Consider the following 27,500-nt stretch of genomic DNA (forward strand, 5'->3'; position numbering starts at 1 on the left):
CAAATTATTTGATTTCATCAGCAAAGGGAGTGCATACATTTGCATAAATCAGCATCAATGCAGAATTATTTCCATCTCGTTGACCATCTCTATTAGTGACACAGCTACACATCAGGCTTTACACTTACAGCATAGATGTTATTTAGTATATATAAGAGATTCCTGTGTACACATCATATATACAGTCACAATCAGATATGTATATCTGACCTTAAAAATACGGGGACTGCTTTATTGAAGCAGCACAAGTAACTAATTTTGATTGGTTTATTTCATTTTTGTGGACTAAGCACAGCTATTACTGTATATATACTGTATATATACATTATTTTTAATGACTATTATCTGAGAAATAGAACATTTTATCATATTTTCTATTTTAATTACAGTTACAAATTCATTAGGAGTCGGAGTCGGAGTCGGTGCATTTTTTCCCGACTCCGACTCCAGGCACCCAAAATTGCACGACTCCGACTCCACGACTCCGACTCCGACTCCACAGCCCTGGATGTTGATAAAGGCCTACACTTTATTATTCAGCCATAAAGTAAGGTTAGAAAGTCCTTTTGAAATTCTTTCTCTGCTCTTGCTGGTTTATATGGCATCTGATCTGCTAATTCCTTTGGAATACCTATGATGTGACATCTGGTTTCTTTGTGGAAGAGTGATTCATGCAGGCGGAGCTAAGGGAGAACTCTAGAGGCTGGTATTAATGATATACTGTTTTTGGCCCAGGTGCTCCCAATGTCCACTAAGGTTTCTTAACCCCCCTCCCAGCTGTATGATTATTTCTGGAATTTAGTGCCTTTTTAAAACGTTTCAAACCCAAAACTCAGGAAAAAAAATCATGCCACCAGAATGCCTGCAGCAGCCCCTGCTTTCGCTCACCTCTCTGGACTCCAGCTCTGCAAATTTACCTCCGTCCTCCGGGTGGCGCTGAAACTCTTTGGTGAGATCAGTGATGGCGATCTCACCACAGTGATTCAGAGCCTCCGAGGACAGGAAGGAGAACATCTGGATCCCCCAGGAGGTGTGTAAAAATGCCTGCTGCGCGCTATACTCTGCTTTGAGCTCCTGGCGGCTAGCCCGAGTGTAGCTCGGGATTACCGCCAGGTAGGTTAATGATCCGGCATGCCTGATCTTTAAAGGGACCCTGAACAGACATCGTGGGTATGCATACCCATGTCTATTTGGTAAAGAGGATACACTCAATGGCCCCTTATCTAAGCTCTATAAATGACATTGTAATCAGCGACTCTGAACTTAAAGAGACTCCGTAACAAAAATTGCATCCTGTTTTTTATCATCCTACAAGTTCCAAAAGCTATTCTAATGTGTTCTGGCTTACTGCAGCACGTTCTACTATCACCATCTCTGTAATAAATCAACTTATCTCTCTCTTGTCAGACTTGTCAGGCCTGTGTCTGGAAGGCTGCCAAGTTCTTCAGTGTTGTGGTTCTGCTATGAACTCCCCCATCCAGGCCCCTCTCTGCACACTGCCTGTGTGATATTTAGATTAGTGCAGCTTCTCTCTGTTCTATTATCTTTTACAAGCTGGATAAATCCTCCTCTGAGCTGGCTGGGCTTTCACATAATGAGGAATTACATACAGGCACAGCTGTCTGCACTCTGTAGGAAGAAATAGCCTGACACTTCAGTGGAAGATAGCTGCAGGGGGAAAGAAACACACAAATGATCTCTTCAGATTCAAAAGGATGGCTGTATACAGCCTGCTTGTGTATGGATGTATTTTCTATGTGTGGACATACTGTACATCAATCTACTTCCTGTTTTGGTGGCCATTTTGTTTGTTTATAAACAAACTTTTTAAAACTGTTTTTAACCACTTTTAATGCGGCGAGGAGCGGCGAAATTGTGACAGAGGGTAATAGGTGATGTCCCCTAACGCACTGGTATGTTTACTTTTGTGCGATTTTAACAATACAGATTCTCAGTCTTCCTGTTTCGGGGTCACGCGCGACTTTATGTCAGAGTCGCTGGTTACAATGTAATTTATAGCGACCACCCGGGAGCAGGAGAGCTTAGATAATGGACCGGTGAGTGTCTCCTCTTTACCAAATAGACTTAGGCGTAAATGCATACCCACAGCGTCTGCTCAGGGTCCCTAAACGTGTAAGGAAATAAGGAAAAGGTAGATACTTTATTCATTAGAGGAAAGCCTCAGTATGATCCAGAGGCTTCTCCACTTCTCCTCAACCCCACTGTTGCTCGCTGGATCCTCTTCTTCTTCGCGGAGCTCTCCCATCCGTGTACAAGCGCAGACTGTACAGGTGCAAGGACGTCCCGTGCCCATGCAATAGCATGAAGAATCAATGGCCAAGTCCATTGCACCCCTCCATACTTTGCCTGCTAAAGCTGTTCTGTCGAGCCTGGTGGTGCTGTCATCTCTCCTCTTTCTCCATAGAGAACGATATGCGTCTGTACAGCACTGTGGCCACACACTGTTGCCTGCTGGATCGGGTTTAATCCATGCGGGCTACACTCATTTCTTACAACTGCTGAATTAATCTTGGAAGTCCAGAGTCACAGCTACAGACATGAGGGCCTGATGCAGAATTTGGACCATGCTCCCAGTGAGAGAGGCATATAGGCTGGGGGGGGGGGGGGGGGGAGTAGAGTAAGGGCTGTTGACGGTGCTGGTAGTTGAGTAGGGAAAAAGAGGGGCTAAGTAAGTGTCGGGAAGGTAGAGTGAGGGCTATTGTAAGTGCTGGGGAATGAAGGGTTTATTAAGGGTTGGGGGAAGAAAATGAGACTTATCAGGGATGCTGGGAGTGCGATGGCAATGGATTGACTAAGGGTGTAAGCCAGAGCTGTCATGCTGCCCCTACAGTTTGGAACACCTTGCCACACCCAATCAGGACCTCTCCAACCCTAGAGGTGTTTAAATCAAAACTGAAAAGCCACCTTCTATATGGACATTGAAAAATTGGTCAGGGATTAGCCAATCATAATTGAAAGTGTGTACAAAGTTTTAGGATGAAGTATCAGGGAGACGGAATTATTTAGGACTAGGTGTCATTATAAAGGGGTACAGTTAAGGTCGTGGTGTGTTTGATGGTGAAATATGAACAAGGATGTAGCCGAGATCCAAACCAGGAGCAACAGTGCTAGCCCTGGTGCGGGGGTTCCAAGATGAGGTCAATCCAAGTCCCACCCTTCCCAAAATACATGATATTACTTTTTTTTTTTCACAGAGATTCTGTAACATCCCAACCCCCTCGGGGGATACTTAAAGTGAACCTCCGGACTAAAAATCTACTCAGCAGCACTGAAAAGGCTTGGTGTTTCTTTAAAAGTTCCACAGCATCAGAACTTTGTTTTTCTTACCAAAGCATCATTTTTAGCTGCATTTTTAGCTAAGCTCCACCCATCAAAGAGAACTACCCGGGCAGTTTTTCCCTGATGCTGTGCAAAGCATGATGGGATATCCTATGTTGTTATTCACATTGCCTAGCAACTGGGAGGGATCAGCACACAGGACAGTTGGAACTGTGTTTATGCTCCCTGTCACTTCCTTTCAACCAAAAAGATGGCTGCCCTCATGAACTCAAACATTTGCCTGTTCTTTTAAAACAGGGTGGATAAGAGATTATATTACCTATCTATTTTAATGAACATAACTAATGTAACTTAATGACGGTATGTTTGTTTAGGCTGGAGTTCCTCTTTAAAGAGACTCAGAGGCGAGATAACGAGCAGCTCTTATACTTACCCGGGGCTTATACTTACGTCAGTGGGAGCGAGGGCGCGGACGTGCAGGCGCAGTGGTTTTTCAACTTTAAAGTCGAAAATTCCAGAAGTGAACCGGAGGCGGGGCCGGAGCATCGGTGAGTGGCTGCGCGGGCACAGGATGTCTGCGGGGGACCATTAGAAGCCCCGGGTAAGTTCAACTCTTTTCCCCCGACACCCCCTACAGTAATCCTTTAATTTTCTTTACATAATGAACATAACTGGTCTATGGGTTGCGTTCATCCAAGGACAGATTGCTTCACCAGGAAAGATACAAAAACTCTAATTTCTCATATTTTTATTTTTTTTTCTACATTTTGTCGTTGGTCTTGGCCCACGGAGTTGGGAAAATTTGGAAAGGTTCCACCCATGCACGGGAACGCGGCGACAGCTCCTAAAAACAGACACCTCCGAAGATGGCAGCGAAAGGGTCATCCTCAGAATAACACGTTTCGACATATTTGACATTTCAGCGCAAGCAAATGCATTTCCATCTGTCCTACAGAAAACATATCAGAAGACATTGATTGCTTCATCACATATTGGGAGACAGCATTCTGGAAGAAGTAGGGAAAGGGGGGTGGGGGGGACAAAAAAAAATAAAAGTTTACAAAGCTGAACAGTCTTTAAGAGCCTCACCCGTACCTTCCCAGGCAAACAGATGGCACTGCAGATGGAGTACCAAGTTGGAAAGCTAGCAGATATTTATTTGGCTTTGTGTGGACATCTGTAATTGATATTGTATGTAACACTGAATGGATATACACTTATAATGCATATTCAATTGAAAATTTGGCTATTTTATATACACTGGCAGTGTCTTCCTCTTCCCAGCGAATCTGTACATGGCATTAAGAACAGATATACATTATTTTAAAGGCTAATAAGTTCTGCTTTATTTGGAAGCAAACCCGGCCATCTGCTCAGCACCAATTGTGCCTACTTCCCTTATTCTGAGCACATTTAGGCAACTTCTCCCTCCTCTCCCACGAGGGAATCGCCTTTCATCGCCTCTCCTTTATGCAAGGGCAGGGAGTTTGCACGGCCATGTGGACAGAATGTCGTTTGTCCCGGGGCAGATAAAGTTTTATGTCTTGAAAAAACATGCGGAGCAGCTCTGTGTTTGGAGAAGCTGATGAAATGACAATCCTAGATAATCGGGACATGAGATTTTTCTGAAGTTTAAAGCTACGAACGCATGGAAGAGTTCACTGCGGCCAGCATTCAGAAAGGGTTGATGCCTCGGTTTCGTCCTCATTAGAGCGAGAAAAAAACGTAGAAGCTGATTGGTTAGTCATTTTTAGAACTAATGCAAAGTGCAGATTATGTACCTAGATAGAAATACAATAGAGGCCCAGGTTTCTGGAACTCAACTAACCAGCAGTCTCAACCAACCAGTGTAAGTTGCCCATAGTGCTCACAGTGGCCAACTTCTTGGCTGTTTCTGAGCTCTATTGTGCTAAAAGAGACCCAGAGATGAAAAAAGGAGACTTTTTCTACGTACCCGGGGCTTCCTCCAGCCCCATAAACATGGATGCATCTGTCGCCGTCCTCCCAAGTACCTCCGTTAAGCTGCAATCTTCTCTGGTATTCAGCTTAGTGACGTCAGCGGGGGGCCTTCTGCGCATGCTTGGACCTTTACGATCTACCGGTAGATCACGATCTATGACACAGGTGTCAATCTCCATTCTTCGAGGGCTGGATTCAGTGTTTAGGATGGACAGAAGTGAAGAAATATGTTTTAGTTGATGAACCACACCTCTCCCAATTCAGTCCCGCAATTAATTTGAGCTTTGCCAAAAAAGTGTGAAGTCCTCGGCCCTTGAGGACTGGAATTGAACACGCCTTATGTACACATGGGTACCCCTGGGCTAGATGATCGTCTCTAAAAAGAATCTGCAGGGATCTGCAGTTTAGTGTATAACCTGAATATAAACCAAGATCTTTTGGCCAGAAACGCTCTTGCTTTGCCAGCTGCCCACTTGTGTTTCCCATATCTCCTTCATATGTTTGGTAAGTATCAGCCAGCGCACCACTGTACATTCAACACGTTTCAGGATCATGGAGGATCCCTTGCTCAAAGAATAAAAGTACATAAATAACACCCCTGTGGGCCGGTGTGGTCGCTCTCGCAATCTGCAAATGAGGAGTGCTCCCTGCAAAAGTCAAGAAAACCCAAGAAGTGCAGTTGTGAAACATATGTTTGATGGCTCCATCTCCATAATTTCCCTTCCTTGTGTCTTTTGGGTTCATCATCCATTCTCATTGTAAGGCCCTCTCCACTGGCAATATTCAGCTTCTACTGAAATGAAGAGGATGACACATGGTGAGGTTGGATGATGGAGTTGGCAGAGGAACCTAGAGGACACAACTCTGGGATCTTGGAGGAGAGAGAGGACAGGCAGTGGTGAACAGAGGAGACTTGATGGTTGTAACCAGGAGATGTCGCTATTGCAGGCTCTGTAGGGCTCGCTTCCAGCTTTATAATGGGAGTGAGGGTAGAGTGGAGGACCAGAAACCGCATTGTTTGGGGCAAGGAGAGTAGAAGCAACAGCAGAGCGCATTGTTCCCCTCCTTACCCTGCCGTTCAGGAGCCACCCCATCTTGCACTGCACCATCATCCCTCCTCCCTTCCCCATAGCAACAGTACACATTGCTCAGCTGTAGCTGGTGACAGTGGCGCACTGTGTGGGGGTGGGGGGGGGGGGGGGCTAACCGGGTGCCACCTCAGAAGGGATGACACCTGTGCAGAAGCAATTGAGGCTCCAGCCAGCGGGCCTGATTAGCATTTGGGAGTTTGGTGGGGGTGAGAGGGCATCCTCATTCCTCCCACCCTCTCCATGGGCCCTCCTCTTTTGTCCCCCTGAAAAGTAAGGTCAATCTCACCAGATTCTGATGTGTCCATGCCCCACGGCCCCCTGCTGCTCACTCTACTTCTTGTTTCTTTCATGTTGCGTAATTACACAAAAAATGCAGAGATCAGGCTAGCTGTCAAGGAGCATAGACACATCAGGATCAGGTGAGATCCACTCACAAGCTGCACCACCAGGGGGACCTTAGGGGGAAGGGGGGGGGGGGGGGCATGGAGAGGGAGGAATTATGTCAGACTCCCCAGTGCTAATCAACCCCGCTGGCTGGAGTGTTGATTGTTTCTGCCTAGATGTCAACCTTCCATGCCGTTCTCTACCTGCGGGGTACCACTAGACCACTAGGCAAGCTATATGGGGATGGGAACGTATAGGAGGCGTCCAAGGTGTAATGATCTCCTATGATGAATGGTAAATGAATCTTACCTTAGAGACGTCACAATCAAGAGTACAGAGTTTTCACTAAAGACAAACGTTTTTATTATGTGCAACGTGTTTCGCGGCGACAAGCTTCTTCATCGGGTCAAATTCAAGTGCCTGTGGGAACCCGATAAAGGTCAGCCCTGAGCGCCTGCACTCTTGCATGTGACATCTCTAAGGTAATATTCAATTAACATTCATCATATGAGATCATTACACCTTGGACGACTCCTATACTTTCGAAGTATTTACAGTAACCTTCGGTCTAGGAGTTCACTTTTTGACCTCACATTGAGTAAAGTCGAACCCCTTTTTTGTTTTTGGAGCAGCAACCATCTTACTTTTCCACAATGGCCGAGTGGGGGCGGCAATCTCCCTGCATGCCTGTATGAGTGGTTGCATCTTCTGCAACCTACTTTTGTGAGAATATTTGTCCTTTATATACAATATACCATTTGTCTTTACGGTATTACACAATATTGGGCTCCCGGTGCCTCTGTGTTTTCTCTTTTTCTACAAGTTTGGGTCTATATGGGGATGGGGTGGTGTGGGGGAAGGCGGGTACAGCCAGCCCACATGGGATGTCGCACGGGAAGGTACCGCTAGACCACTGGGGATATCACATGGGGTCTACCAATAGCGTGCCACCCCTTAAACTGAACCAGAGACGAAGCACCCTCATGTATTTTACCATATATATCAGTGGGAACATTAGAGAAAACACCTACCCTGCTCTCTGTTTCATCCTTCACTGCTCAGCCTGCTTGTTATCAGCCCTGATAAAATCCCTGACCGAGCATTCAGTCTGGCTTTGCTATAATGACTCGACTATAATGATTCCTGAGCAGAGCCAGCAGGGGGCAGGCTTGGGCTTGAAAAGACAGGATAGAACACAGACTGAGCTATAAATATTCCTCAACATAGCCAGACTGAATGCTCATCCCTGACCGAGCATTCAGTCTGGCTTTGCTATAATGACTCGACTATAATGATTCCTGAGCAGAGCCAGCAGGGGGCAGGCTTGGGCTTGAAAAGACAGGATAGAACACAGACTGAGCTATAAATATTCCTCAACATAGCCAGACTGAATGCTCAGTCAGGGATTTTATCAGGGCTGATTAGAAGCAAGCTGTGCAGTGCAGAATGAAACAGAAAGCATAGTAGGTATTTTCTCTAATGTTCCCACTGATATATATGGTAAAATACATGAGGGTGCTTCGTCTCTGGTTCTCTTTAAACCCCTCCAGGAAAAAATGGGTAGGGGGTTGTCTGTAAATAATCAGTACTGGATGTCAAGTACCCTAGGTACACTACTCGCTGCCAACATGTCTGTATGAGCTTGTCAACAGAACTATGACCCTAACGATCAACTCCCAATCCCTACCGGCACCAGTTATATTTCTTCTGTATGTACCTTTTAAGCAATCTCCCTGGCTGGATGAAAATGTTCATTGACAGCCTGTTAAGAATTAAAGAGAAACATAAAGCAAAGATTGAACTTCCTCTTAATCAGTAGCTGATACCCCCTTTCCCACCAGAAATCTTTACCTTTTTTTTCAATAGATCATCAGGGGGTCTATATGGCTGATATTGTGGTGAATACCCCCCCCCCCCACCCCCACACCGTGTGATGTCAAGGCCATGGTCCTGACAGTTTCCTGTCTGTGAATCTCATTGCGTTGTGGGAAATAATGGCTTTTTCTAACTGCCAAGCAAGCAGCATCTCCCTCTGTGCATAGAACTCTTGGTAACGAACATTCCGTACAGATCACCTGACAGGACTAAAGTAGTTACCACCAGTGATACGTTTCAGGATGTAAATCGGGGAGAGGAAAGATCTTACAATAGGGCAATACTGACTAAATAATCTGTACATGAATATTGTGAAAAATAAGCAGTTTTATTCATTATGTTAGTGTCACTACAGTTCCCCTTTAAATGTGCAAACAAAAGGCCCTTGTTATATAAATATATAGATTTATCGGCTTGTATTTCCTCCTTGGGTGTTTTAAAAACAAAAATGTAGAAGTGTGGTACAGGAAAGGTGTAATGACAACAGAGAGCAGTGCGGCCAGGCAGAGGGGAGTCTGGGTTACATGTACCAGCTGTGCAGCTTGTAGGGCAGGTGCTGTTTTTCTTGGCACTCTCGTGGATAATTTTATATCAGAACAGAGAACACACTAACCTTCACAAAGGCTAAATCTGTCTTCCCAGCCCTGTGCAGGCCACACCCAGCACCACCGTATGGAGATGCGTATGGTGAGTGCACTGCCAGAACAAAGAGCACCTCTACTCAGCCGTTACAATAATGTACAGCGTAACGGCCTATCGGGAGGAGAAGAGGGCACAGTGTGCCTAATAACAGGCAGAGGCACTTAAAGGAGAAATGTAGGGAAATAATCTAATGAATAAAATAATAGAATATTGATTTATAAATTATTTAGTCAGTGTTTGCCTATTGTAAAATCTTTCCTCTCTGAAATATATCACGGGTGGTGACATCTTTTGCCCTGTCAGGTGATCTCCGCAGAATGTTTGTTTCTGAGAATTCCAAAGCCAGTACAAAATATACCTGTTCTCCCTGAATCAGGCTTGCTCAAATCCGAATTCGGGAGACATCCAGATAGTTCTATCCGGATATCTCCCTGTAAAGCTGTGCGGGGGGTCCTCAATCTTACCTGTATGACGTCTTCTTCGGTCCGTCCCTGGCGCCTCCCACGATGCGCTCCAAGCGGCGGTCACGTAACTACAAGCACTTCCTCCTTCCGGGCTGAAGGAGGAAGTGTTTGTAGTCACGTGACCGGCGCATGGAACGCATCGTGGGAGGCGCCAGGGATGGATCGAAGAAGACGTCATACAGGTAAGACTGACACCCCCCACACAGCTTTACTGGGAGATAACTGGATAGAACTATCCGGATTTCTCCCGAATTCGGATTTGGGCAAGCCTGCCCAGAATGCTTTGCGGAGAGAGAATCCCATATAGCCGAACAGCCTAGGCTATGGTGTCACTTGAAGGGCGGGGCTTCATACCAATATCCGGATATATATAGCTATAGGACAGTGATCTCTAACCTTGGCACGCCAGCTGTGGTGGAACTATGTCCCATGAGGCATTGCAATACCCTGACAGCTTTAAGCATAACTCGGGGAGGCAGAGGCATGATGGGATTTGTAGTTTTGTCACAACTGGAGTACCAAGGTTAGCCGTCACTGCTATAGGAAGTGTATTTGATGCTGAAACTAGGATATTTAACGTAAAATTGGGTATCCCGAATCATTTACTACATTCTATATAAGTCTATACAGGGCCTCTTAAAAGAGGAATCCTACAAAGCATTAAAGAGACACTGAAGCAGAAAAAAAATATATGATATAATGAATTGGTTGTGTACTATGAATAATTACTAGAAGATTAGCAGCAAAGAAAATATTCTCATATTTTTATTTTCAGGTATATAGTGTTTTTTCTAACATTGCATCATTCTATAATATGTGCAGATTACGCAACACTCAGCATTCAAAATGATTCTTTCAGAGCAGTCTGTGAACTAATGACCTCTCCTCTGGCAGAGAAAAAGAAAATTGTTCACTAACAGATGAGATAATACAAGTCAGAAAAAAGCCCGCTCCACGACTTTGAAAGTCGTAGAGCTTAATGGCTTTTTTGCATAGAGAGAACAACTGGAGTTTCTTAACTCTTCCTGTACTGGAAACAATTAGACTGATGTAGCTGATCTTAATGTTTTATTTCTTAGTTGTACTACACTTACAAATTAAATAATATCATATTTTTTTTTCTGCTTCAGTGTCTCTTTAAAGGGAGTATGAAGCTAAAATAAAAAAAAACAGATAACTAAGGAGGGGGAAGGCTATGCCTCCATTTGGGGCCTTCCCATTCCTCTCACGGTCCCCTCATTCCAGTGCTGGCTCCCCGTTCAAATCTCCCACTGTGTGAGTCTTCGGAAGTTTTTGAGAGCTGCAGTGCTCATGAAGATGGACCGCTCCATACTGCACATGCGTAAGAAAGCCTGCTCATGCATGCGCAGTATGGAGCGGTCCATCTTCCGGAGCACTCGGGCACCTGAGGACTTCTGAAGCCTCCCACTATGGCAGAGAGCAGTCTTAGACCCATTGGTTGTTGACTGCTAATGGGGAAGCCAGCGCTGGAACGAGGGCACCAGGAGAGGAGAGGGAGGGCTCTATAGGAGTCAGAGCCTTCCTCCTCCTCAGGTAAGAAAAACAAAAGTTTGCTTTCCTAAAACAGAAAGAATTTGCGATAATTCAGGTTGGAGTGAGCTCGAGATGTCTCCCAGGCACCACTGCTGAATATATGCAAATTAACCATTCTTAACATCTTAGTAAGGGGGCTTTTAGGACCATTGTAGTCCCTTACACACCCCAATGAGTTCTGGGTCACCATGAGCTTGCTGGTTAGTCTGTGCCTCTCTGATTTACAAGCCCTACTCCATAGAGCCTAATTAATCCATGCCATGCACTGATGAGGATCAAACAATCCGAAACAGTCTGTATGCATGTTGGATAATTATGGCTCTGTACATATTAACAAGCTGACACATCATTGCATTCCAGCGGTTCTGGAGGTGTGTTTAGCTTCTAAGGGTACAATGGTTAATTTGCATATATTCAGCAGTGGTGCCTGGGAGACATCTCAAGCTCACTCCAACCTGAATTATCGCAAATTCTTTCTGTTTTAGGAAAGCAAACTTTTGTTTTTCTTAACATCTTAGTAAGGGGGCTTTTAGGACCATTGTAGTCCCTTACACACCCCAATGAGTTCTGGGTCACCATGAGCTTGCTGGTTAGTCTGTGCTCCTTAGGTAAGTATCTGTTTATTTATTTATGTTTTAATCATTATTTTAGCTTCAGAGTCACTTTAAAGGGGTTTTGTGGCCCTATATAAAAACAAAAAAGTGTCCGTTACCTGGGGCTTCTACCGGCCGTCTGCAGATATCCTGTCCCACGTCGTCACTGGAGAATCTTCCGTTCCCTGCCGCGGGTCACCGTCCACTTATTCTTCTAACTAGACGAATGTAACTGCCGCTGCATGGCCTCGCTTGCGTCTCCGGGAGCTTACTGCGCAGGCACAGTGTGAGAAAACTTCGTACGGCGCCTGCGCAGGAAACTCCCAGAGAGGTGAGCGGGAGCGAGGCCATGCGCAGCCGCAGTGACATTCATCTAGTTAGACGAATAATTGGACGGTGTCCCGCTGCGGGGAAAGGAGGACTCTCCAGTGACGTTGTGTGACAGGATATCTGCAGGGGGCCAGTAGAAGCCCAGGTAAGTGAAACTTTTTTGTTTTTATATAGGGCCACAGAACCCCTTTAAATAAAACTATTCCCTAAGGTAGGTCAGTTATAGGAATTCATTTTCAAACAACATTTATCCTCATGTATAGTTAGATTTCAAAACTAAAATAATCACTTAAATATGTCCATATTTGCCTCTGAACACTAAAGTTCATTTGTTAAGAGACCAGGGATGGTCAGTGAGATACTTACATGCAAATTGTATGCAGATCAGAATTGGGGCAATCTTCCTGGCGATTGTGATAGGCGTAGTTCCAAGATTAGCCTTGCATGCAAGTTAGAATTACTTGTATCTCTTTGACTATCTCTGTCGTAGATGATTGGTCATGTTTGTCTCGCACAAAAAACTATTATCAATCTAATCTATTATCAATACAGTATAGCTGTTCCATAATGTGTTTTAGAGATCCGTCGTAGCGTTTTACTGTATTGAGTGGTCCAATGGTAACGATAGGTATGCTGAAATCTACTCAAGGGTAGGATAGAAAATTAGTGTAGATAAGTCACTACCAGATCAGTTTATGATTGCAGAGGGATCGATTGCTTGTCATGTTAGGCCGTTATCGACCCATGAATGCCAGCCTTAACGTTCCTCCAATCATCCAGCAGCAGCTCTTCTAAGAGTTCTTGTTGTGGTTGTTGCTGCAAACTAGGGTACAGTTCCATCTCTAAACTGCTGTTTGGTATGATTGTGTGTCCCACACTAAACATGGACCAGAGGTGGTTGATCAGAAACAAAGATTTAGACAAAGCTAATACAGGCAAAGCCTACAAGACGATTGCTGTCCATGTAACAACAGTTGGAAATATCATTATTGCAAGGTTCATGAGATTTTAGATAACCTGTATGGACAGGGTAACAAGAGAAACATTGATACCAGAATGGGCAGAAGGATTAGGAGTATGGCAGATAATGGACTCATTAGAAGACCCACAAGAACTAAGTATAAAAGGCCAGAGTGGAAATTGCTAAAACATATATTTACAAGCCACCACTGTTCTGGGCTGGAACTAATAATTTGGACAGATGAGACAACAGTGGACCTTTTTGCTAAGCGTTATCAGCTCTATGTTCACAATGTAAATAATACAGTTTTCAAAGAAAAGAATGTCTACTGTGAAACATGGAGGAGGCTTAGCTTAGATATGTTTTGTGGCAGCTTTGCAGTATCTGGCACAGATTGTCTTGAATTTGTGCTATCCAGTCATTCTGTAAAGAAACCTACTGCCCAGTGTTAGAGAACTCTCTCTGCATCGTAGGTATGGGATTCACCAATAGGAAAATGTACCACAACTGAAAGCACACAAGAATGGCCAAAAGCTAAAGCTTGGAATATTCTGAAGGGAGGTTTCCTGATTTATATCCTGTGGAAAAAAGTGAAACATGCAGTCTGAAGAAGGAATCTTTCAAACCTGACATACTGTAGCTTGAGCAATTTGCTCAGGAAATCTACCTGTTGAAAGGTGCAGAGGTCTCCTTAAAGGTGGCCACACGTAATACAATTTTTATATATTTTTTCAATTTGAGAATTACAAACACATTTTTAGATTGTCACATTTAAAAATCAGACCAATACATAACACACGTGCATTCATTTTTTTCCCACCAAATATTAAAAAAAAGATTGAAAACTTAGAAGAAAAATGCTTGGGTCTTTAAACCTACACCATTCAATTTTCTGAAAAATGTAACAGAAATATCCACCACACCCTCCTATACTGAAAAAAATTGGAAATTAGGTCAAGAAATTGAAAAAAAAAGTATATGTTTTTTGGGACGACCAAAAATCTGGAAAAAAAAGAAACCTTTTTTTTAAATGTTTTTAATGGTTTGCGGCCACCTTAAAGTGTAACTGTTGGACATAAAATAAAAAATCAATTCTTTATTTTTATCTGGTAAACAAGTAATAAGGGTGCTAACCAGGCAATCCAAAAGTTACAATCACTATTACTTTTCTTGTTGATAAATGATCATTCCCCAGTTTACCTGACTCTTATTTGGTACACACAAAACTTGGTACACAAAAAGGAAGTTGCAGGGCATGCTGGGTTGTCCTTTTTTGCTTCTCTACTTCCCCTCAGACTGAACTAATGCAGCCTGATTGGCTGAAGCCTCTTTCCCTCCTGTTTTCCCCTCCCACACCTCTGTTCCTCTCTGATTGTCCAGTATTTCTCATGCTGAGACAATGCACTTTCTATAGTGAAGGGTGGGCAAATCAGGCAGAGGAGAGTAGGGCAGGAAATGACATCAGGATTGGCTTCAAAATAGCCACACTTAAAATGGGAAATGCTAAGAAGGATTTTCTCTTTTTTTACTGTAGAAAAATCACTAAAATGAAAACGTGGACAGCGCAATACATGTGTTATGTAAGTAGAGCAAGTATAGATCTACTTATATATGTGGGTTTTTTTCTGAGATAGTATGGCTGACCGCTTCTTTTTAAAGGTGGCTAAGCACCTTACAATTATTTATATTTCTTGTCAGTCTGAGAATTATAATACATTTTTTTCATTGATTAAAACATCTGAAAAATCTGATGTCTCACATGTAACATTTTTCCCAAATTAGGAAAAAAACGTATAGAAAACACTGAAAAACTGCCAATTTCTTTATCTATAGACCCAAGCAATCTATCCTACGCCATTCTATTTTCATAAAAATTCATCAGAAAAATCAGCCACTATACTGTATTAAAAACCAGAAATTCAATCGTATTTCTTTCGTTTTTCAGTAAAAACCTATTGTATTTATCGAATTTGTGTAAAATTGGATCTTTTTATTGTATGGTGTGTGGCCACCTTAGAGAGGTCATCAGGCAAAAATATGGGTCCCTCACTCTACTTACCCCCGGGGCTTCCTCCAGCCCCTTGCAGAGGACCCGTCCCATGCTCAGTCTTCAGCCCGAGGTCCTCGCCGGTTCAGGGGGCGACCTCGAGGTCGTCTCTACTGCGCCTGTGTGAGCGCCACTTTCAATCAAGCCCACATTGTCCGCGGTGTACTGCGCAGATGCAGAACTACTGTGCCTGCGCAGTACACTACAGGCAACGTGGACTTGATAAACAGTGGAGCTCAAGCACGCGCACTAGAGGAGGTTGCTGTCTGTACCACCGGGGACAGCGGGCCGAAGACTGAGCGTGGGGCTGCGGCGTGGGACGCGTCAACTGCAAGGGGCTGGAGGAAGCCCTGGGTAAGTAGAATGGGCGACCCATATTTTTCCCTGATGACTCTTTTAAAGTGGATGTGAACTCTTGCACAGGACAGCAGGAAATCTAGAGATATGCGCCCTGTATGTATTTAGAGAGTTTAGCCTGTCTAATTCCCTCTCATCTGTGTCCAATCACAAGTTGTAATTTGATCTCTCCCCGTGTCAGCTGATTGCCACGACAGATAAGCTCATTTGAAAGCACAGGATGTTAACAATATGTCGGCGTCCATGAAAGCAGGAAGTAGACACACTTCAGATTTATTGTAGGATTTGTATCAGCTGGAACACAGAAATGTTTTTCTTTAAAGGTTATTATGCTGTTGTGTATCTTTTAGAGCAGAAAGTTCTGAGTTCAGGTCCACTTTAAGAGTTACATGAATCGTTGGTTTGCAGTGATTGTAAATATAAACACTAATGACTCCCAATTAGTTTTGTACGTTTTTTTAAAGACAAATTTTGGTTTCTTCAATTTTTCGTGGAAGAAGTTGCCCAATGTCTTTATCTTACACAGCTCACCCACAAAAAAAATCATCTGCTGACAGTGCTTGACTTAGCACCGCCCACCTACCAGAGATCAACCACTGACAGTACTTGACTTAGCACCGCCCACCTACCAGAAATCATCTGCTGACAGTACTTGACTTAGCACCGCCCACCTACCAGAGATCATCTGCTGACAGTACTTGACTTAGCCCTGCCCACCTACCAGAGATCAACCACTGACAGTACTTGACTTAGCACCGCCCACCTACCAGAAATCATCTGCTGACAGTACTTGACTTAGCCCTGCCCACTTACCAGAGATCAACCACTGACAGTACTTGACTTAGCACCGCCCACCTACCAGAAATCATCTGCTGACAGTGCTTGACTTAGCCCTGCCCACCTACCAGAGATCAACCACTGACAGTACTTGACTTAGCACCGCCCACCTACCAGAAATCATCTGCTGACAGTACTTGACTTAGCACCGCCCACCTACCAGAAATCATCTGCTGACAGTACTTGACTTAGCACCGCCCACCTACCAGAAATCATCTGCTGACAGTGCCTGACTTAGCACCGCCCACCTACCAGAGATCAACCACTGACAGTACTTGACTTATCACCGCCCACCTACCAGAAATCATCTGCTGACAGTGCTTGACTTAGCACCGCCCACCTACCAGAGATCAACCACTGACAGTACTTGACTTAGTACAGCCCACCTACCAGAAATTATCTGCTGACAGTACTTGACTTAGCACTGCCCACCAATCAAAAATCAGCTTCTGACAGTGTTTGACTTAGCACCGCCCACCTACCAGAAATCAGCTGCTGACAGTGCTTGACTTAGCAGATAATTTCTGGTAGGTGGGCAGTGCTGACAGTGCCTGACTTAGCACCTCCCACCTACCAGAAATCAGCTGCTGACAGTGCTTGACTTAGCACCGCCCACCCACAGAAATCATCAGCTGACAGTGCTGTTTTTCAGGGCTGTGGAGTCGGTACAAAAATCTTCCGACTCCAACTCCGACTCCGACTCCTCAGTTTAGGAAATCACGACTCCGACTCCAACTCCGACTCCGGGTACCCAAAATGGCTCCTACTCCGACTCCTCGACTCCGACTCCTTAATCTAATACTTAACAGGGATGTGGATTTTGTACAAAAATCAGCCAACTCCGACTCCCGACTCCGGCTCCTCAGTTTATGAAATCAACGACTCCAACTCCGACTCCGGGTGCCCAAAATTGCTCCGACTCCACAGCCCTGCTGTTTTTAGCACTCCCCACATGTCGGAAATCAGCAGACTTTTCCATAAGTTCTCAAAGACATGACCATCGCTATTGGGTGGTACTTACACCATAGGATGCACTGCTGCCAACTTGTTTTTATCCGCATAGAGAGGAGAGCAGCTGTATTGGACATGTTGCTCTACATCTGTTTTCTATCTTGCTATTGGATGCTGAACTGAATGAGGAACTATAATAAAAATAACATAATGAATAAAATCACTTATTTTTTTACAATATTACATTTATAGATTATTTAGCCAGTGTTTGCCCATTGTAACATCTTCCCTCTCTCTGATTTACAGTCTGACATTTATCACTGTGGGGGTGGTGACATCTTTAGTTCTGGCAGGTGATCTGTACGGAATGTTCGTTACTGAGAGTTCTATGCACACAGGGAGACATTGCTAGCTTGGCAGCTGGAAAAAGCCTTTATTTCCCACAATGCAATGAGGTTCACAAACAGGAAACTGTCAGGGCCATGGTCATGACATCACACTGTGGGAGGGGTTTCACCACATTATCAGCCATACAGACCCCCTGATGATCTATTTGAGGAAAGGTAAATATCTCTCATGGGAAAGGGGGTATCAGCTACTGACCGGAATGAAGTTTAATCCTTGGTTAAAGTTCCTTTTTAAATGCAGTAGCATTTAATGAAGACAAGACACAGAACATTTATATTGCACTTTTCTCCTGGCGGACTCAAAGCGCTAGAGCTGCAGCCACTAGGGCGCACTCAGTGGGCAGTAGCAGTGTTAGAGTGTCTTGCCTAAGGACTCCTTGCTGAATAGGTGCTCGCTTACTGAAGAGCCAAGATTCGAACCCCTCTGTTGGAGGATACATTCATTGAAGTATGCCAGAGCTAAAATCTATGAACTATTGAGCCTGTTTATCTCTTTCGTGCTCTCAGAAGCCATTTTCTGTTAGGAAAGTGTTTTATAGTTGTAATTTCTTATAAGTGAGAGTCACACTGTAGTCATTTCCTGTCAGGACTGAGTCAGCCACTTACATACCTGATATTTAACTCTTTCAGGCAGAGAAAGAAAAAAGGAACACAGCCTAGTTATTTGTGTGCTAGGCACTGTACATACACATGTCTATCTCATCCTGTCACATGTCACCTCGGGTATCCTTTAAGCAGTTATCTATCCAGCCACTGCTAATGAACTCTAATGGCATAACATGGAAGGTCCCTGCTACCTGCTTTAGTCTGCAGACACATCAGAGAGGTCTTGTCAGCTGCCCGTGCAGGAAGTCTCTATAGTACAAAGCTGTGAATCATCACTCTGCTGTGCCATAACTTGATTACAGCATCGGTGCCCTCTCCCTAACCTCCAGCATTCTTGCCCAAATCTCTCTCCTTATTCTTCACTCACAAGAATTGGGCTATTTGTGTCCCGTGAGTGACAGCGCAGCCACGCCCTCCAGATTACCAGTACCACACTGTGTTCGGGTCCAGTTTTTGCTGCAGCTCTCTAACTTTTTCCGAGCGAGCCGACACAACTTCTTGCTTTTGAACATAACATTTTTGCCACTTCAAAGCCTGCGAGGGCATGGGCCTTGTTTTCCCATGAGAAGGCTTCTGTGTGATGCCCTGCAAACTCTATGAAAGATGCATGGGGAGGCCAGCTTCACACAGCACAAACCGCTGCCAGTTCTGCAAAGAACACTTTATGTAATTGCCATAAACAGAGAACTGCCTCACTGGTCATTGGTCCTGACGCTGATTGGCTTACAACAAGCACATTCCACCTTATTTATGTATTCACATGATGTCCTGTATTAGGTGTAACTTTCCTAAAAGATAACACAGAGTAGAGACACCAAGAGCCAAACATAGTGGAGTATGTACTGGTAGTTGAAATGAAGTATGATAGAGCAATAAGCTATACTCACAAAGCAGAGTTACCTCCAAGGCAACCACTGTAAAGGCAGGTGGGGAGATTAGTCCTGACCCCACTCAGGATTAAGAAGTCACTCTCCGTAGATGAGGAAAAAAAGGGGGTAACACCCCCCCCCCCACCACCACCAGGGGTGGACTTTGTATAGCGTAGTATGGATACAGAGGCGCCAAAAATGATAAAAGAATCTAAAAAGTTTAAAACATGAGGAGGCAGTTGTGGACTTACCTCCTCTAAGCAGACACAAAAATTGCCAATGTGTTTGTCAAATACAACAAGTTTATTTACATACTCTGGGGGACAATGCAACGCGTTTCGCAGGTTTGATCCTGCTTCATCAGGCAATAACAACGGAGCAATAGCGTATGTGGTCAGTAGAAGAACCAGGCACCTCTCTAAACTACGCTTCCTAAAAGATAAAGCGGTCACTGCTTGGGGAGTGCACCGAGGTTCCAGGGCACTAGGGCATTCCAGCCTCTGCAGACAGCAGAGTACACACCTGAACTACAGATAAGTGAAATGTCTCACCTGGGATAAGCCAGACAGCTCTGGGTCCACACTGATTGTGGTGTTGCCACCATCCTGTAGGTGTCACTGTTACATTAACTACACTCTATGGTATATCAGAATCTCTTCTAGTTCTTGTGGTGTTGTTCATCCTGGCATTTCTTTTCCTGCCTAATTCCGTGTTATAAATTACTATCTGCTACCTTCATTTTTTTGTCTACAACCCACCACTTATATCCTGTTTGCAGTTAAAGAGGAACTGTAACATAATGAATACAATTGCTTTTTTTTTTACAATATGTGTTTATAAATGATGTAGTCAGTGTTTGCCCATTGTAAAATCTTTCCTCACCCTGATTTTCATTCTGACATTTATCACAGGTGACATCTTTAGTCCTGTCAGATGCAGCTCCATAGAATGTTTGTTTCTGAGAGCTTCAAAGCCAGTACAAAAAATACCTGGTCTCACAGAATGCTCTGGGAGGAGAACTCCGCATAGCTGAACAGTGTAGGTCACTGGGAGGGTGTGGGGTTACTTACCAATGCAGTGTTATCCTTAAAAATTATTTCTAGCCGGGTGGCATGAAAAAGTAGCCGGGTGGGGCAAGATGAGAGAATGCAGGGCCAGTGCTTTTGTTCACAGCATAGGAGGAGATGAGCTAATAGCAGCCGAGTGGTCACCAAAACTAGCCAGGTGGAGCACCCGGGTAAAAGAGCCTGGGGAGAACACTGCCAATGTACAGCAATATATAGAGGTACATGGGGTTTTGTGTGTTCTTTCCATGTTTATATAGATTTCCTCCAGGAGCTCATTGATCATCCATGCTCCACTATATTGGGTGGGGGCGGGGTTTCAGGGAGTAGTACAAGAAGGGGGTGTGGTTATGTGAAAATCACTGTGGTTCCTTGGAGGCATTCGTTGGTGGGAGGAGGAGGAGTTGGGATGGTGCAGATCAGAGCTGAAGCAGCTTGGAGGTACTTCCCCTCTATGGACTGTTTGGCTGGATGTTGAGGGCACTTGCCTTTGAAGATGAAGCTCCTCAGGGGAGGGTATAAACAAGGTTTTGGAGGGTGGGAGTGGGCGGGTTAGTTCGGGGGAGGGATTAAAACAGTGGGGGCAGATTTATCAAAACAAGTACAAGCTCAATCGGAGCAAAACTGGTTTGAAATAGGTGCCACTGTAGAGCAGTTTCTCAGAGCAACCAATCTGAATCTACAGTGTGGTGCTGTGCTTTATTTTTTCGCCAACTTAGCTGGTTCTGATAGATCCACCCTTCTATTCTTCATTATGGACGTAAAGGTTACTATCTAGTACTACTTACTATCGTCTTCACACTGAATTGTATCTTCATTATTACCGATGTAACTTTTTATTTGTTTATGGAGTCTTTGCTTACTTGACCTTTTGTGCACTGGTCAAAGTTATTTGATAGTAAGCATGGCGCTGTTATTCACCCTAATAAAAAAAATGAAAGGAAACCAGAGCTGAATAAAAGAAAAAGTTTTATACATTCCTGGGGGCTTCTTCCAGCCCCATCCGCTCAGATCGCTCCCGTCCTCCGCTGTCTGCAGCTCCGGTACCACTGGAGAGATATGTAGAAGGCGCACTTCTCCTGCATAGACTGGCCCCGACTGACAGAAGTGACGGGATTCGGTACCGGAGCTGCGGACGGCGGCGTGGGAGCAATCCGAGCGGATGAGGCTGGAGGAAGCCACAGGTATGTATAAAATCTTTTCTGGTACACTTCAAGCATTTTACAACACAGTGTACCTTCAATTCCATGTTTTTTTCGGGTGACCGTTTACAAACAACCCTTGTTGTGTAGTCAAGGGGTTTCTTGTTTTATGGAGAGGGCAGGTAGGAGGAAGAGCAGGGGGCGTGGCTGGGGGAGCTATGATACTAATCAGTTGAGTATTTACCTAGAGGTGCCTAGAGACTGTTGCAAAGGTGGTCCGTTTCCTGCAGCCCTAAACTACCCCCAACATCACTGAGAACTGCCAGTGCTCTAGCTACCCAGATGCCTCTATGCTGATGCTCCCGTTTTTTTGGGCCGCCTTAGCGGGGTGGGGCGATTGCTTGCAAGGGGTGTGGCTTAGGGTATGACTTGTTTCAAGAGGGAGGGTTTAAGATGCTGAGATTTTTAATCTCCGGATGTCTTCTGGTTTAGATTGAAGGTCTGTTTATGTTCTGCTGTGAATCAGGGTTTTATGCATACCTTCTTTTACTTTCTGTGTCATTCATAAGATATTCTGATGTCTTGCTCCCTCCTAGCTCCGCCTTTCTCTAATGTAAACATTGTTACCTCAGGAAAGCTTATGCCTCATACGCTTACTAGAGAGAAAATGGAATGCAATGGATGCAATCATTCCAGGCCCTCTCAGCTGATAATCTAGCATGTGTACAGCTGCCCCACATTGATTAGTGACCCCTATAGCTGTTTACTAGATGGCAAACAAGTGGCATATTTTCTCTTCACCTTCATGCTCCAGGACTCTGCTTGCTCATTCGCCACTTGTCTTCCCGCCTTCCCTCTCCATTGAGCAGTGCTCTGTATAGCCAAGTAGCATGTTTGTACAGCACTCACAGTTGTAAAGTGAGACCTATATTGAGCATGTGTACACAGCTATACAGGCGGGCATCAAACGGAAAGTTAAGAATTTGCAGTACACAAGATGGCCGACCCCATGTCATGGAGCCAAAATATACTGTATCTCTGGTTATTATGGGCCCTTTTCCGCTACACGCAAATTGATCCGGAAATCAGGTCACGCCCATTTTGCCGGTAGCAACAGCACCGCAGTTAACATGTAAATTGCGTGTGATTCATTTTACCCTGAATCGCAATCGCAATGTGATATTCCCCATGGTTTAGCGATTTCACATTTTTTCCACTAAGTTTTTTTTCCTCCCATCAGAAATCGGCACAATCGCATAGAGGAAATGTGATTTTATTTCCTAATGGAAAAGGGCCCCAAGGTAAAATTACTTTATCCATTGCAGTGTTCTCCCCAGGCTCTTTTAGGCGGGTGCTCCACCCAGCTAGTTTTGGTGACCACCCGGCTGTCATCGGCTCACCTCCTCCTATGCTGTAAGCAGAGAAGTGCCAGCCTTGCATTCTCTCATCTCGCCCCACTCGGCTACTTTTTCATGCCACCCGGCTGGAAAAAAGTTCTGGTGAGAACGCTGTATTGATGAAGCCCCATTATTTAGGTATGTGGGGTATGGAAGAGGTAAGATTATTATTTAGTATTCATATAGCGCCGACATCTTCCGCAGCGATGTACAGAGTATATTGTCTTGTCACAGACTGTCCCTCAGAGGGGCTCACAATCTAATCCCTACCATAGTCCTAGGTCTATATATGTATTGTGTTGTGTATGTATCATAGTCTAGGGCTAATTTTACGGGAAGACAATTATCTGTATGTTTTTGGGATGTGGGAGGAAACTGGAGTCCCCGGAGGAAACCCACACAGACAGAACATACAAACTCCTTACAGATAGTGCCCTGGCTGGGATTCGAACAGGGGACCCAGCACTGCGAGGTATGGATGCTAACCACTGTGCCACCGTGCTGGCGTAGTGGTTAGCCTTCCAGCATTCTAAGCGATATCTACCTGTGAAATAAGTGCATTTTTTGCAATATCACTTGTGCGCACGTGTGTGCGGTAAAACGTGTGTCTGCACAAATACATTATATAGGAAATCTCCTACCTACAGGGGAAAAAAAAACAGAAATATATCAGCTTTTATTTTATATGCAAATGGAAAAGCGTATGACATGAAGGAGTCCATAATTTATACAGACGCTACGTTTCCAAGCATTGAACCATATGGGGAAAAATACAGTTTTGCGATTACGCTGTGAACGAGACCTGAAGTAAGGCTTCATTCATGTTTGCTTTCAATCCAGTCCCGTTGCGCAGTTATTATGTGTCCAGGTGATGTTTTTCTTTTGTATCTCTTTTGATTTTTTTTTTTACACTATTAAAGAGTGGCGTACACGGACTTTGACTTCAGTTCAGTTGTCCTTTTAGCATAAGTCAGAACGCAGGTCAATGTCAGGCCAACTGCAGTTTGAAGTCAGTTGCTCAGTTGTCCCGGGTGTCCACAGACTTATCCCTTCACTCCGAGCTCAGACTGAAGTCAAAAAGTGACCTGAACTCAAAGCTCCGTGTACACCAGCCCTAAGGAGGAGCTCCGCCCCCGGGAGCAGGAAATGAAGCAGACGGCGCGCCTTTGAAAGCAACGGACCCATATTTATTTGTAGTTTTATGCAAAGACTCTTTCAAACGAGGCACTTGATAGCGAACGCACGCGAGTAATTGTGGAGTGGGCTTATCGTTTCGAGATAAAAGAACAAAAAAAATTAAATACCTAACATCAATCTGTTCAATCGGGGACTGCTATTGCCGTCGTGGCAAAAAAAAAAAAAAATGAGTACGTAAAGAAGAAATAGGTCTGCCTAATGCGTTTACGAAAATAAATAGCCACGCTTGGTAATTAAACATAACTCAATTTTGATTGCCGTGATTAAGTGCGTTGCTTCTTTGATAAATATGTCTAAGGTGTTCTGTGCCAGGCAGAGAGGAGGAGGAAGTGTTTGGCTGCTCGCTAGGTCTTCAGTGTCTTCCGCTGAACGGATTGCCATTGATTCGATGCCGTCTGCCTTTTCTATACGGCGTTCTGTAGGTTACTCTCTGCCCGGTGGAAAAGCCTTGTAGGGAGAAGGGGTTGTCCTGTTTGCCTTGCAGCTTTGCCACCTGTTCTTACAATAGAACAATGCCATCATTCGTCTATAGTATCTGGGCAGGGCTGCTCTGTCAGTCTGCCAAAATATACATTGTTTTTTGTGTTTCTTCTTTTTAAAGGTGTACCATGCCAACTGGTGCACTCCGTGGGCATCTCAGAGCTGTGATTGGCTCACTGGTTTCTCTCATCTTTGTTCTGTTTATTGATATTTTTGGGCTGGTTTGATAAGGTTGGAGGCCACTGGAGAGAGGAATGGGCATAACTATGAATCATCTGAAAAATGTTGATAGACTCCCCGGAACGTTTACAACTCCTACGCTAGGGATGTCCAACTGCAGTCCTCCAGGGCCGAGGTCCTCACACATTTTTGGCACATATCTAATGAATTGATGGGACTGAATCAGGTTTATCAAGTAGAACCCATTTCTCCATCTCTCTGTCCATCCCAAACACTGGCATGGGTACAGTCCTGTAGGACTGAAGTTGGACATCCCTGCTGGCCTACACACTTTATGTCATGGTGACCACCATGGTGCAGATGATCTTCTTCTGGGAGTCCTGTAACAAGTGTTGCCACCATGACTTTCCGCCAGTTGCCGCCTGGGTTAAAGGTTAGAGTTTATTGTGTGTAGCATGAATCATGGAGATCTCTGTGTTCAGGTGATCGATTTTTAAGGTTCTGATTTGCTGCTTCAGCCATCACAGAAAATCATTGATGCCCAGTAGGGGCACAAGAAAAAAATCAAAACAAAGAGGACTACTCTACGGCCCAGTTCAGGTTCTGTCTGCCGCCAAGCACTTTACTGCAGCGGCAAGAGACATGCAGGAAGAGCCTACTTTTTCTTTGGGCCCTTCTATATATTTGTCTGATGCATAGGGGGGCCCAGTAGAGTGGGTACTTAAAGAGAATCTGTACTCTGAAATTCTTACAATAAAAAGCATACCATTCTATTCATTATGTGCTCCTGGTCCCCTCTGTGCTGTTTCTGCCATTCTCTGCTGCAAACCTGGCTTGTAATTGCCAGTTTTAGGCAGTGTTTACAAACAAACTAACCAGCTTCTAATAGGCTCAGCTAAGCAGAGTGTGTTAGTCACACAGAGCCTGCAGGGGGTGTGTACAGCTTCTAGCTAATCACAAGCAGCCCTGCACATTCCAGTCTGACTGCCTCAGCCTGACTGTGCCGACTATAGAGAGAAGATTAGATCATATAACAGAGATAACACAGCTACTGTGCAATTAGGAAAAGCTGCAGTAAGCCAGACCACATTAGAAAAGGCATAGGAACTTATAGCATAGAAGAAATAAAGATAAACAATTTGTTACAGAGTCTCTTTAATGTGTTCACCATGAACTTTCTTGTGTTTCTCCACCCTCAACTATGTGCAGTGTTAATTGCATGAGGATGTAACTTGCCCAATGAACTCGTATTCATATAGGGTAGCTGCAGGTGGCATTGCTTATGAGTGCCTTCATCTGAGGGCCCCATGAAAGTTTTGCTATGGGGCCCCACGATCTCTAGCTACATCACTGATACAGCCCATTCATTTTTCTAGACCGCTAAAGTCATTTCCATACATTTGATGAATGTCACGGCTCTCTTTCAGAGTGGCAACACCCATGCAGTACGGGTAACGCCCCAGCATAGTGTGACCCCAATCCTAAAACTGATTATAGAGTTCCATCACGACTGCAGTGTTGTCTGTCCATTATCTGGAAATTGGCTAACAACTCAGCTCCTAATTGGCAGGTATTGGCTTGCATTTGCTAGCACAGTGTCCACTTCCTGGATCATTGGCAACTTGGCAAATTAGGTAGAATTTTCTTGGGCTGTGGAGTCGATACAAAAATCATCCGACTCCAACTCCTCAGTTTAGGAAATTACCGACTCCAGATACCCAAAATTGCTCCAACTCCTCGACTCCAAATCCTTAGTATAATACTTACCAGGGCTTTGAAGTTGGTACAAAAACTCTAGGTACCCAAAATTACTCTGACATCTCGACTCCGACTGCACAACCCTGGAACTTTCTACTTATTCCTAATAATCAGAAAGCTGAGGATTGGCCTTGCGGCCTTTGTTTATGTTAGAGCCGGTGTTCAGTAAAGTTGCTGACTACACTACCTCAACTACAGATGGAAGCCAGAAATCACCTGGTATAATAAAAGGTATCTAATACAATGTAACCAGCATGGAAAATCTGAAAGGCACCACAAGTTATATTGTCTGCAGGATGAGCTTGGAACGTACACATCGCGAATATATCTCTGTACTTCCTCTTTATTTTTCTCCTTCTCGGCCACCAGTTTTGGACCTTTGGTGGTCTGCAGACCAGCTGGCACTGTTCCCTGAGCACCCAGGGGGAACTCCGGTCAGAATAACTTGTGAACGTGTAACCTATGTTGTATCTGCCATTAATTATTATTATTATTTTTTAATCTACCCTGTCCTTTTTGCTGTGAGTTAAATTAGTATTTTTTTTCACTGACAAACATTACTGTGGCTTAAAAAGGACCCCTGCGATGAAGGTGGTCCCTCCATAATTAAGGGTGTTTAATGGTCCCGCGTGTGAAGTGCGGGCCCTAATTTGGTTGATGGTTGGAGGAAAAAAAGTGCTTGCCTGTCGTTTATGTTTAATGTTTTGGGTTTGATTTGTAACCCTTCACGTCCCAGTCTGAGAATTCTATTTTTGTTTTTCCCTCTTTATAATTATTATTATTTTATTTGCTTCGACACCCTTTGAGTTCAATATTTTACAATTCTCTTGCTGTTATATTGTGTGAAGTTAGCAGGTGCAGGTCAACTTTTTTATTTTTTCCCCCATGACTGTAAAGTTTGGCATTTTTCATCAAGGCCATATTCATTTTTAATGGTGTTTTGTGCCTCCTCGCTGAAAGCGGGAGGTGTGAATTTTCATCCGGGCTTCCATTTAAAATAACCTTGGCCGGAGTCTAATTGGGCAGAGGTATCCACAGATCGTTTATTTCTGTCC

At 44.3% G+C, this 27,500-nt stretch overlaps 1 protein-coding gene across 6 annotated transcripts in view; it reads left to right on the plus strand.

Moving 5' to 3' along the window:
• Positions 1–27,500, plus strand: part of ZBTB20 (zinc finger and BTB domain containing 20) — a 1,072,531-nt gene that overhangs the window by 100,568 nt on the left and 944,463 nt on the right. The window lies entirely within an intron of this gene.

Source organism: Hyperolius riggenbachi, chromosome 2, assembly GCF_040937935.1.
Source record: "Hyperolius riggenbachi isolate aHypRig1 chromosome 2, aHypRig1.pri, whole genome shotgun sequence".
Lineage (NCBI taxonomy): Eukaryota > Metazoa > Chordata > Amphibia > Anura > Hyperoliidae > Hyperolius > Hyperolius riggenbachi.